Below are 13044 nucleotides of genomic sequence, written 5' to 3'. Positions count from 1 at the left end.
TTTCTGTGGAACATTCTTTCCTCTCTCATTCCCCAAAAGCTGTAAATCTCCATCCCTCCCCCCCCCCCCCCCCCCCCCCCCCCCGCCACCATTCTCACTCTGCTGTGACTCACTTTCCATCACCCATCCTCCCAAATGTCCTGAAGGTGCTGATTCAGGCTGATTGACAGATCCCCGCTCACTGCTTCCCTGCAAGAAATGGAGACCTGGTAGTTATTTAAAGTACTGGATTTAAATTACCTGGCTATTTAGCACCTTTTTTGAATACGCATAAGACAGAGACTTATCGAAGAATTATCCAATCAGTTATGACTTGCCAACCAATCAGATCCTGTTTTCTGAAGAAATACAAAGTGTTCCCTTCGAAATTCGGTATTCTTGCATCTGTCCTGACGATGAAACGTTTTGACTGCGTTTCCCTCTTTTCAGTAATACTCAAGTTATTTAATATTAAGTGATGATTAATATTACCTGACTGGAAGGAATCATTAATATACTTTATTACAGATCCAGCAATAATATAATTAATCTGTACCATATAACAACACCAGACATGACTATGCCTGATATTAATTTAATGTCAGCCATCTCCTGGGTAAACCAGTCCTTTAATTGTGAACATTGGGAAAGAGACCATCCTTTTAACCAGACAGTAAGAAGTGTTACAACACCAGGTTAAAGTCCAACAGGTTTGTTTCAAACACGAGCTTTCGGAGCATTGCTCCTTCCTCTGGTTTAACCAGACAAACAAATGTCCCATTGTTAAGGGAGCAAAGGATGTCAATGTCTTTAAGAGAGAGAGATCTGGGCCAAGCTTTCCAGAGTCTATGCCCTTCCTGGATTCACTTCCTTTCCCTTCGGTTGCTACAAGTGGCCAATTGAAGGTGAGAATGAGAAAATAAATTGTTTTACTCACAGATGTTGGAGACAGGAGGAAGTTTCAGTTTGTGTGAAGCTCAATCTTCAGTTACACAATGGCAGGATTGGCTGGAGGACGAGAGTCCTTCCGGTCCTCCCACTCTTTCCATTGGTGAACACCTCAACAGGAAGGTCAGAAGGCGGGCTCTCCTTCGCACATGCGCAGCTTTCCCTCTCCCTTGCACATGCGCAGTTCCATGCCGGGGCGATCACCGAGCGGCTTCTCGCCCTGGCTGGAGCCGTCAGCCGGTTGGCTGGAAACCTTGTCTCGAGGAGATGAAGGGCCTGCGGACTGGAACCCAGAGACGTCACCGCGGAGAAGCTGATTTCTATTGGCTGATTCAGTCAGGGCTTCATTTGGACGCCACAAAGCGGAAATTGGAGGTAAAACCTCCTCCTGTCTCCAACATCTGTGAGTAAAACACTTTATTTTCTCCCCCTTTCCATTTCTTTTCTCGTTCTCACCTTCAATTGGTCACTAGCAGCTACTGAAGGGAAAGCAAGTGAATCCAGGGAGGGTGCAGACTCTGGAACGTTTGGCCCAGGTCTCTCTCTCTCTTAAAGACATTGACATCTTTTGCCCCCTCAGCTTGACACATTTATTTATTTGGCTAAAAGGATGGTCTCTTTCCTAATGTTCACAATTAAAGGGCTGGTTTCCCCAGGAGATGGCTGACATTTAAGGGGACAGTAAATTAATATCAGACAGAGAAATGTCCAGTGTTATATGATAGATTAGATATATTATTTGTGGTCCAGTAATAAAGTACATTTATTACTATTTCTAGTTGTGTAATATTATACTGTAGCTATGTTATATATTTCCATCATCGCTTCTCTCAGAGGGTTGAGAGCCTCTGAAATTCTCTTCCACAGGGACCAGTGGAGTCTGGGAGTCAGTGAATATTTTCATGGATGAGTGTGACAGACTTTTTTTAACGCATTTGTCACATTGCTTTTTTTTACCATTCTATGACAACAAACACAACAGAGTAACAGAAAAATTGGGTGGAAAATGGGCACAGAACAGAATAAGAGATATTGCCGCATAAATACATGCAAGATATTGCAGAATTAATTCAGAACAGAATATTTGAGGCACCTGAGCCTCTAGATGAAATGCCGGATCAATTGAACAACCAGTAATCGTGTTAACATGGTGAGAAGGGAAAGAGGGGTAGATTCTATAAAAACAGGTGGATAACCATGCAGGTAGCACACCCCAAAATATTGTGAAACAGACTAACAACATAGTTGACTGAAATGAATAAGGTGAATTGAATGCAGTCATGGAAAATCCAGGAGGAGCAAGAATTGGAGCCTATGTATTTGAGATATGGCTCCCATACTTTGCTCCCAATATTTCAGACTTAGCGCAGAGTACAATTGTTAAAAATTCCATAGGGATGCATTCTGTAATCAGCCTTTCTCGTTTTGGATAGAGGGGAAATTGTCGCTACTCTAGGAGCAAAGGATATTTTTATGAGTGCCGACGGTCAGGATATTATGTAGCCTTTTTTCATTAGAATTGGTGATTCGCCCACCTAGGAGACCTAGGATCAGGAATACAGGTTTAGATTCTAAGGCTCTCTCAAAAATCTGCTCCAGTTCCCTGACTATATTTGACCAATAGGATTGAATCTTTACAGCTCCATAGGAACGTATATAGTCACTCTCAACCACCAGGCACATTGGAGTATACTAGGATCAAACCCGTGTCTAAGACTAGATGTAATATGAAGACTGTGTAGTATCGTAAACTGGGTCTCCTTCATTTTATTGCTGTTCAAAATTTCACTGGCATAGTCCCATATGATACCCCATGTCTCCTCATCAATATTGACTGCTAAGTCCTTGTCCTATGACTGCAAGGTTCTCAGCATTGAAATACAGGATCTGGAATTTAGAATATCATAGAATTGGCTAATCAATTGTTTTGGCTCCACAGAATTCAGCATTCTTTCCACTAGGGAAATTGAGGAATCAAGACACAAATATGTCTTGTTACAGATAACATCTTTGAGCTGTAAATACTTAAAGGATTGTCTTGTGATGTCATAGCTGCTCAAAGGATGACAAGGAAGTGTCTCTGAACATGTCTCCCAGCCGACATCTCTCCAGGTAATAAATCCATGGTCAATGAGACCGGATGGGAAGTCTGGACTGTCCTGGACAGGAGAGAGAGTGGAAGTAAACTTAGATTTCCCTTCTAATTGGCAGACCAACCTCCACGCTCTGAGATTATTAATAATAACAGGATTATCACACTTATTTATGTCACCATAAATCAAGACCTGTAGAGGGAGAACTGACTGGTCTGCTTCTACATCAAGTGAGATGGACGTTGGGTCTATCCTAACCCAATCCCTTCTGGATTCTAGACGAGAGGCCAATTGATAATAGCCTGATATTTGGGAGACCCAGCCCTCCCTTAGCTCCAGCAATTGGAGCTGAACAAACTTGAAATACGGTCTCTTTTTGTTCCAGATAAATGCACAAATTATTCCATTAATTCCCCTAACAACTCTGGTTGACAGCAGTATAGGCAGCATCTGCAGAGCGTACAACAGTCTGGGCAACACATTCATTTTAATGAAGGTGATCCTCCCTCACCATGAAATCGGAAGAGCCGACCACCGGGCAAGGTCTCACCTAATAGTCACCATCAGCTGTGGAAAGTTGTCCCCATATAGGTGTCTGAAAGATTTTAAAAATAAATTTTGAGTATATTTTTTTCTGATAAGGGCCAATTTAGCCTGGGCAATCCACCTACCCTGCACATCTTTGGGTTGTGGGGGTGAGACCCACGCAGAACGGGAGCATAAACTTTACACGACTCCCACAAGATGGAGTGGGAAATACCAGAGTTCGAGTTAACAGAAAGGAGGAGCTCAATATCTTTCTTAAAGTGCACAGTAAAGTAAGTATCTATTATCAGGGAGGCAACAAACCTCCACATTCTCGACCCGGGGGGGGGAAGAGGCGGGGGAATGGTCCACGATTAGGAATCTCCCGATGGTGCAAGAGGACAGCAGGGGTAGGATTGCCTTTGGCACAAAAACGTCGTCGATTCCAGTGTGACATTGATGTGGGGCTGGAAAACGGTAAAACTGACAATGATGTCTCTTATAAATTGTTTTTACAGGATATTAGGCGAGGAGGAATTACAGACAGAAATCTCAAATGTCACGTCTCAATCTAACTGAGTCACCCGATTCCTTGGGACCTGAATGTCTTCGACCTATGAAAGCAGAAGGAGAAACGTTTGCCCGATCTGCCGGCTTCAAAAGATTTTAAACATCAGTGTGAAAAGCACCGAGACACACACCGAGTGAGAGTGTTCCAGAGCACTGACTGTGGAAAGAGCTTTAACCAATTACACAGCCTGAAAAAACATTGCTCCATTCAAAGTGGGGAGAGACCCTACACGTGTTGAGTGTGTGCACGACACTTTAACTCATTGTCCGACCTGGAGAGACACGAGGAAACCCAAAACATGGAGAAACCGTGGAAATGTGGAGACTGCGGGAAGCGATTCAGAGTCCCATCTGCACTGGAAGCTCATCGGCGCATTCACACTGGGGCAAGGCCCTTCAGCTGCTCTCAGTGTGGGAAGGGATTCAGTGATCCATCCACCCTGCAGACACACCAGAGGGTTCACACTGGGGAGAGGCCATTCACCTGCTCTCAGTGTGGGAAGGGATTTAGTCATTCATCCACCCTGCGGATACACCAGCGATTTCACACTGGAGAGAGGCCGTTCACCTGCCCACAGTGTGGGAAGGGATTCAGTCGTTCATCCACCCTGAGGACACATCAGCGATTTCACACTGGGGAGTGGCCATTCACCTGCTCTCAGTGTGGTAAAGGATTCAGTGATCCATCCAGCCTGCGATTACACCAGCGAATTCATACTGGGGAGAAACCATTTATCTGCTCTCAGTGTGGGAAGGGATTCACTCAATTATACAACCTGAAGACACACCAGCGAGTTCACACTGGGGAGAAGCCATTCACCTGCTCTGTGTGTGACAGGATTCACTACTTTATCCAGCCTGAAGACACATCTGCGAGTTCACACTGGGGAGAAGCTACTCACCTGCCCAGAGTGTGGGAAGGAATTCACTACTTTATCAATCCTGCAGAGACACCAGAGAGTTCACACAGGGGAAAGGCCGTTCCCCTGCTCTCAGTGTGGGAAGGGATTCATTCAGTTATCCCACCTCCAGAGACACCAGCGAATTCACACTGGGGAGAGGCCGTTCACCTGCACTCAGTGTGGGAAGGGATTCACTCTGTTATGTAGCCTGCAGAGACATCAGCAAGTTCACACTGGGGAGAAACCATTCACCTGCTCTCAATGTCGGAAGGGATTTACTCGGTTATCCACCCTGAAGTCACATCAGCAGGTTCACACTGGGGAGAGGCCGTTCACCTGCTCTCATTGTGAGAAGAGATTCACCAAGTTATCCAGTCTGAAGTCACACCAGCGAATTCACACTGGGGAAAGGCCGTTCACCTGCTCTCAGTGTGCGAAGGGATTCAGATATTCCTCCAACCTGCGGAAACATCAGCAAATTCACACTGGGGAGAGGCTGTTGTAGAAGTGGGCCCAGGGTGAAGTACCTGCAATATAAATCTATATGTCTATTAAACGTGTAACATTTCAAATATGTATTATTTTGCAGATACACACTAACAATGTATCATCCTAGGTTAAAATGTCGTGTAGCAGGCTCTGAGGCATCATGGGGTAGCCAGCTGACTTGGCCACATTCCCTGTGAAGGAGATCACACAGAGAGCTGAACTGCCCTTGCCTGTAACTCCCAGACAGCTGCCTGTAAGGAATGCTGCCTCGAGCACCAGTCTGTAATGTGGTTAAGATCAGAGAGTCTTATCAAGGCGACCCACCCAAGGACAGTTGTTAAGGGGTCTGGAATACACCACGAGGGGGCCTCTGCCTGTTTATGACCTCTGACCACACAGCCCCATGCTGATAGTGACCAATAATTGTTACAATTGGATTGTGTCCAGCCAAGGTGGGCTGTGTAACTATTCGAATTGTATAAATATTGATGATTTTCTTTGTGCATTCAGCGAAGCGCACGGTGAGACCAGCGACCTGCTCCCCGCCAGTGTTAAATAATAAAGTGTTTGACGTTTGGAGCAGTCGAGAGTGTTGAGTGATTCTTTTGGATTCATTCCCGCTAACACGGTTCATCTTCTCTCAATGTAGGAAGGGATTTTGTGATTCATGGCATCTGGTGCGACACCAACAAGTTCACAGTTGATCAGAGGGGTTGGATTCTGTTATTGTTTCGGCTCTCAATTACATCCAAGACTGCATTTTGTTCATTCTGTCAGCTGGTCGATGGGGATGGTGGGAGGTTTCTTTCTGCTGGACTGGCCGGTCTCACAACTTTGCCTCCAGTGGGCTGACGCTCTTGAGCCTTGATGCGATTACCTGCCTTCAAATTTCATGAGGACAAAAGACTGAAAGGGTGTTGGAAGTTAAAGATATTTGGTTCCCATTTCTGTTTGGAACTCCCCAAAGTATGCCACGTTGCCATGAAGCTGGGGTCACTGCATCCGCAGTAATTTGCTTTTATCCAGTGGTTATATGGTTGTTTTGTTTAATTTATCTGGGTGTTTCTCATAGAAAGAAACTGTCAAGGTTTGAGGGACACGTTATCAGTGTTAGATTGGGCCATTACAATTGAAAGTAAGACGACAGAGAGGCACTCGCTAGCAGTTCAGGAATTATTCCATATTTACATAATACTCGATTCCTTTAAGAATCAAAAATCCACCAGGAAAAGTGATGCAATCGTGGCTAACAGGAAAAGTTAAAGATTCCATTAGATCAAAGGAAGAGGCTCATAAAGTGGCCAAAATAGTAGTAAACCTGAGGAGTGCAAACTAGTTTTAGAATTCAGCAAAGGAGGACGAAGAAACTGATAAAAGAAAATAGAATATCAGAGCAAACTGGGAATAACTGGAAAAGCTCCTATAGGAATGTGAAAAGCAAAAGATTAGCAAAGACCAATGTGGGTCCATTCCAGGCAGAGACAGGAGAGTTTATAATGGTGAATAAGGAAATGGCAGAGAAACTAAACAATGTGTCTGTCTTCATGGAGGAAGATACAGAAATTGTCCCAAAAACACGAGAGAACTAGTGAGCACGGGGAACTGAAAGAGATTAGTATTAGTGAGAAAGTAGTACTGGAGAAATTAATGTGGTTGGGGCTAATGAATCCCCAAACGCTGCTGCTCTACATCCCAGAGAGTTGAAAGAGGCGGCTGTAGAGATAGTGGATACATTGGTGATTATCTTTCAAAATTCTATAGATTCTGGAATGTTTCCTGCAGATTGGAAGGTGGTAGATGTATCCCCACTATTTAAGGCGGGAGAGAGAAAACGGGGAACCACAGACCCATTAGCCTGACATCAGTAGGAGGGAAAATGCTATAATATTTTATAAAGGATGTGATAACATATGAACTAGGACATAGAACATAGAACAGTACAGCACAGAACAGGCCCTTCGGCCCTCAATGTTGTGCCGAGCCATGATCACCCTACTCAAACCCACGTATCCACCCTATACCCGTAACCCAACAACCTCCCCTTAACCTTACTTTTATTAGGACACTACGGGCAATTTAGCATGGCCAATCCACCTAACCCGCACATCTTTGGACTGTGGGAGGAAACCGGAGCACCCGGAGGAAACCCACGCACACAGGGGGAGGACGTGCAGACTCCACACAGACAGTGACCCAGCCGGGAATCGAACCTGGGACCCTGGAGCTGTGAAGCATTTATGCTAACCACCATGCTACCCTGCTGCCCCAGTAGGCCACTCGGCCCCTCGAACCTGCTCCACCATTCAATAAGTTCCCGGCTGATCTGATTGTAACCTCAACTCCACACAGGCCCCTTAGAAAATAAATCTGCGGAGATAGTTATGGGGAATAAGGAAATGGCAGAGGAGTTAAACAGATATTTTGCATTAGTCTTTACGGTTGAAGAGACTTCAAATATTCCATTAATACTAAAGAATATAGAGGAGGAATTAAATACCATCACTAGAGATGCAGTATTCAACAAACTAATGGGGCTAAAGACAGATAAGTACACTATCCCTGATCACTTACACCTTAGGATCCGAAAGAAATGCCTACAGAGATAGTGGATGTGGTGAGACCACATCTGGAGAACTGAGAGCAGTTTTGGTCCCCTTATTTAAGGAAATATTTTATTGGAGGAGGGTAGAGAAGGTTCACTGTGATGATCCCCATTATGGAGGGATTCTCTTCCGGGCAAAGGTTAAACAGGTTGGGTCTCTACTCATTGGAATTTAGAATAATGAGAGGTGATCTCTTTGAAACAGACAGGATTCTTCAGGAGCTTCACAGGGTAAATGCTGAGAGGATGTTTCCTCTCATGGGAGAGTCTAGGACCAGAGGGCATCGTCTCAGAGATGTCAATTTAACACTGAGATGAGGAGGAATTTCTTCTCTGAGGGTTATGAGTCTTTGGAACAGTGAGATTTGTGGGGACAATTCAGCACCGAGGCTTCGCTCACCACAAACTGCAGCCGGAGCCCCGGCCCGCTCCCCAGGCAGTTTCCCCGCTCCAAACCCCGTCACCGCTTCAAACAAACCCCGGAAACAGCGCACTTCCACCGGGGAGGGAGAGAGAGACCCTCACCCCGAGACACCCCTACCTTCACACTGAGAGCCCCACCAAAACAAATAGCGGCCGCATTGCTCATGCGCACCAATGATCGTGGCCATTTTAAAGGCCGCTTGCAGCCGGCGTTATGAAAGACCGGCTGCTGCGCGGGGATTAGCGCGATCGGGAGCGCTGCGGACAACGGCTCCGCGACCCTCTCTACACCCGCCCGTGACCCACCTGCGGGCCACGTCCCCGAGTTTGAAGAACACTGTCTTAAAGTAACAACTTTTCTTACATTATACTCCATTTGGGAAATTTTATCCCACTTATTTATCATATATTTTTGTAGCCTCCTTGGGACCTCTTCAAAATTTAATTTCCTACCTCTCTTTGTAACATTGGAACATAGGAGCAGGAGTTGGCCATTCAGCCCATCGAGCCTGCTCCACCATTCAATACGATCATGGCCGATCATCCACTTCAATGCCTTTTCCCCCACACTGCCCCCATATCCCTTTGTGTTATTGATATTCAGAAATCTGTCAGTTGGGCGGCATGGTGGCGCAGTGGTTAGCACTGCTGCCTCACGGTGCCAAGGACCCGGGTTCGATTTTGACCCTGGGTCACTGTCTGTGCGGAGTTTGCACATTCTCCCCATGTCTGTGTGGGTCTCACCCCCAGAACCCAAAGATGTGCAGGGTAGGTGGATTGATACTGGTTCTTGCAAATCAGTCCATCATTTTCCATATTTTTTAATTCTATCTGGACTAATTGATTCTATCAGCTTGCCCACCAATGATGTTAAACTAACTGATCTGTAATTGCTGGGGCTATCCTTACTGAACAAATGCATAAGATTTGTAATTCTCCAGTCCTCTGGCACCTCCAGCAAAGACTAGGGAATTATTGTCAGCTCCACTGTAATTTACATTCTCACTTTAACAGTTCCTCCCTATCAATTAAAAATAATATTTTTTTTATTGTCACAAGCAGGCTTATATTAACATTGCAATGAAGTTACTGTGAAAATCCCCTCGTCGCCACACTTTGGCCCCTGTTCGGGTACATGGAGGGAGAATTCAGAATGTCCAATTAACCTAGCAAGCATATCTTTCGGGACTTGTGGAAGGAAACTGGAGTACCTGGAGGAAACCCACAGAGACGCAGGGAGAACATGCAGACTCTGCACAGGCAGAGATGTCGTAGTTTCTCCGCCCCAGGAAAGTACTGGACGACGATGCTCCACTTCTCCAGCTTTCACCCGAAACACATTAAAGAAGCCATCCCCTATGGACAAGCCCTCCGTATACACAGGATCTGCTCAGACAAGGAGGAGCGCAACAGACACCTACAGATGCTGAAAGATGCCCTCGTACGAACGGGATATGGCGCTCGACTCATTGATCGACAGTTCCACCGCGCCACAGCAAAAATCCGCACCGACCTCCTCAGAAGACAAACACGGGACACCACTGACAGAGTACCCTTCGTCGTCCAGTACTTTCCTGGGGCGGAGAAACTACGACATCTTCTTCGCAGCCTCCAACACATCATCAGCGAGGATGGACATCTTGCCAAGGTCATCCCCACACCCCCACTACTGGCCTTCAAACAACCGCGCAACCTCAAACAAACCATTGTTTGCAGCAAATTACCCAGCCTTCAGAACAGCAACCACAACACCACAAAACCCTGCCAGGGTAATCTCTGCAAGACATGCCAGATCATCGACATGGACACCACCATTACACGTGGAAACACCACCCACCAGGTACCCGGCGCATACTCGTGCGACTCGACCAATGTAGTCTACCTCATACGCTGCAGGAAAGGATGTCCCGAAGCGTGGTACATTGGCGAGACCATGCAGACACTGCGACAACGAATAAACGGGCATCGTGCGACTATCAACAGGCAGGACTGTTCCCTTCCAGTTGGGGAACACTTCAGCAGTCAAGGACATTCAGCCTCTGATCTCCGGGTCAGCATTCTACAAGGAGGCCTTCAGGAGACGCGACAACGCAAAATTGCTGAGCAAAAACTTATAGCTAAGTTCCGCACGCATGAATGCGGACTCAACTGGGATTCATGTCGCATTACATTCGGCCCCCACCAACAAGCCTGGACTTGCAGAGGCCTACCGACTGAACTGGCTTGGGACAATTCACACCTCTTTAACCTGGAGTTACCTCTCTCTCTGCATCTTTGATGATTTGATTGCCTGCAGGTGCTCGCATTCCGGGGCATCTCTGACTGTGTCTATATAAACATTTCTGGAACAAGCCTTTCCATTCACCTGAAGAAGGAGCCGTGCTCCGAAAGCTCGTGTTTGAAACAAACCTGTTGGACTTTAACCTGGTGTTGTAAGACTTCTTACTGTGCTCACCCCAGTCCAACGCCGGCATCTCCACATCTTGGTAAAGACAGACAGTGACTTTAGTTTCATTTTGAACAGAGTGACAGTTACTGTGTCTCATTCTTTAAAAGCTTCTTCTTCACATTTCAACAGGTAATGGTAAGTGGGGGAAAAATGATGCACGTTGACACAAAAACAAGATACTGTAGTCATTCAGATAAAAGAAAATTACTGCACATGCTGGAATCTGAAACAAAAGCAGTAAAAACTCAACAATTTCAGCAGGTCTGACAGCATCTGGGGAGAGAAAGGGAGCTAATATTTTGAGTATGGATGGCTTTGACAAAGAGTCATCCAGACACAAAACATTTGCTCCCTTTTCTCTCCACAGATGCTGCCGGACCTACTGAGATTGTGCAGCATAATCTGTTACTGTAGACATTCCCTGTCTGCCCAGCTCTATTTTGAAGTCCGCCCCTGAATTGTGTTGACATAGTTACAGATTTCCACATTTGAGGAACAAACGTTGACATATTTGCTCCACACCCACAGGGTTTCATCTGTTTAAAGCCAAAAACAGAAAGGTGCCGTTTTCTCCTGGAGTTTGCAACAAATTAGCTTTCAAAATGATGCAGAGTTTCAACTAATGAGGAAGCTCAGAGCTCAGGCCCGCCCCTCATTCACTCTAATTGGTTAGAGGACCAGCCACTCCCGTTCAGTCATCCAGGTCGCCCCCTCTTCCTATTGGTCTAAACCTGCTGTCAATCAACCTGGCATTGTGATGCAGAGCATGCGCAGTGATGCTGCTATAGTTGGACACCAGTGCGGAGACGCGGGAACGGAGTTTGGAGCATGCGCAATTGCAGTGTTGGCCTCGGGAAGGGACTCTTTTGTCCCGGAGAAGCGGAGTCAGCGGCAGGCGGTGGGTGGGAGGATCTGCAAACCCTTCAGAATCATTGTCAGCTCCCTGGTTTGCAGCTGCCGGGAACAGGCCCAGGTTAACCATCCTGCTTCAGAGACTGGAGGATGGTTCACACCAGAGGAGGGGGGACAGTAAGTAAGAGCTGACACTTTGCACTCAAATCAATGAGGATTCTAATCTCTGGGAAGGAAGGAAACCCTGGGAGGTGGGCGGGGAGGATTCACAAACACCCGCTGCAGGCCCCAAACCCCAAATAAGAACCTGCAGGTCCCGAGTTTGCAGCTCCCGGGGCTTGTTTACTTCTTGTGCAGCCCAAGTGGGCGGGGCATCAGGGTCCCAGTGACCAGGAGGGAAAATGATTGATTAATTGATTTTATTCTCACTTTGCAGAGAGGCTTGAGAATTGAACCCAGCCAGAGTGGAGGCAATGGGTCAACTGGAAGGAAAATAATTGTGAAGGTGCTGTGCTGGGTTTGGCGAGCTGACCAACTCTCATGGTGAAAATTAAGGTTGCTGTTTGCCAGAGCTGTTGGAGCATAGAAGCAGTAAGGAACATGGTTCTGTGCATTGACAAAGATCCAATTTATAGGACAGACAGCGTCCAGGCAGCATGCAGACTGGTACAGTGAACTCAAAGATATTTCTATAAAATATGGGACTGTTAGTCACCCTGGGATTTGCAATTCAGCACAGGGAGGAAGAGAGTATATGGGAGTAGGATTTACTGTTTTGCAGCTACAAATGAGGAAAATATGTTGTATAGAAAATAGAATTGTATGTTCAGGATTTTTCTCAATATAACGTTTTGTAAACTTCTTTTCCAGGGCACTAGAATGGGTGGATTTACAGACAGGAAGCTCAAACTGAGCATCACAGCATGATCTGACAGAATCACTGAGTCGCAAGGCCAGAATATCATTAGTCATTGAGTTTGGAAGGAGAAATGTTTGCGTGTTCTGCCTGTGTGACACCATTTCAAACATCATTGTGACTGGAAAATCATCAGGACACACACTGCAGTGAAAGCGTTCCAGTACATTGACTATACAAAGAGCTTTAACCAGTGAAACAGCCTGTAAAAAAAGTCACACGATTCGCAGCAGGGAGAAACCATACAGGTGTTCTGTGTGTGTGGACAAAGCTTCAACGGACTGTCCAAACTGGAG

General features: G+C 46.1%; 1 pseudogene; it reads left to right on the top strand.

Moving 5' to 3' along the window:
- The first annotated feature begins 1071 nt into the window (after positions 1-1071).
- Positions 1072-6090, top strand: LOC119951793 (annotated as a pseudogene).
- Positions 6091-13044: the final 6954 nt, after the last annotated feature.

The sequence above is a fragment of the Scyliorhinus canicula genome, chromosome 17 (assembly GCF_902713615.1).
Source record: "Scyliorhinus canicula chromosome 17, sScyCan1.1, whole genome shotgun sequence".
Taxonomy (NCBI): domain Eukaryota; kingdom Metazoa; phylum Chordata; class Chondrichthyes; order Carcharhiniformes; family Scyliorhinidae; genus Scyliorhinus; species Scyliorhinus canicula.
Note: the sequence above shows the minus strand (reverse complement) of the source record. Positions and strands in the feature narration are given on the sequence as shown.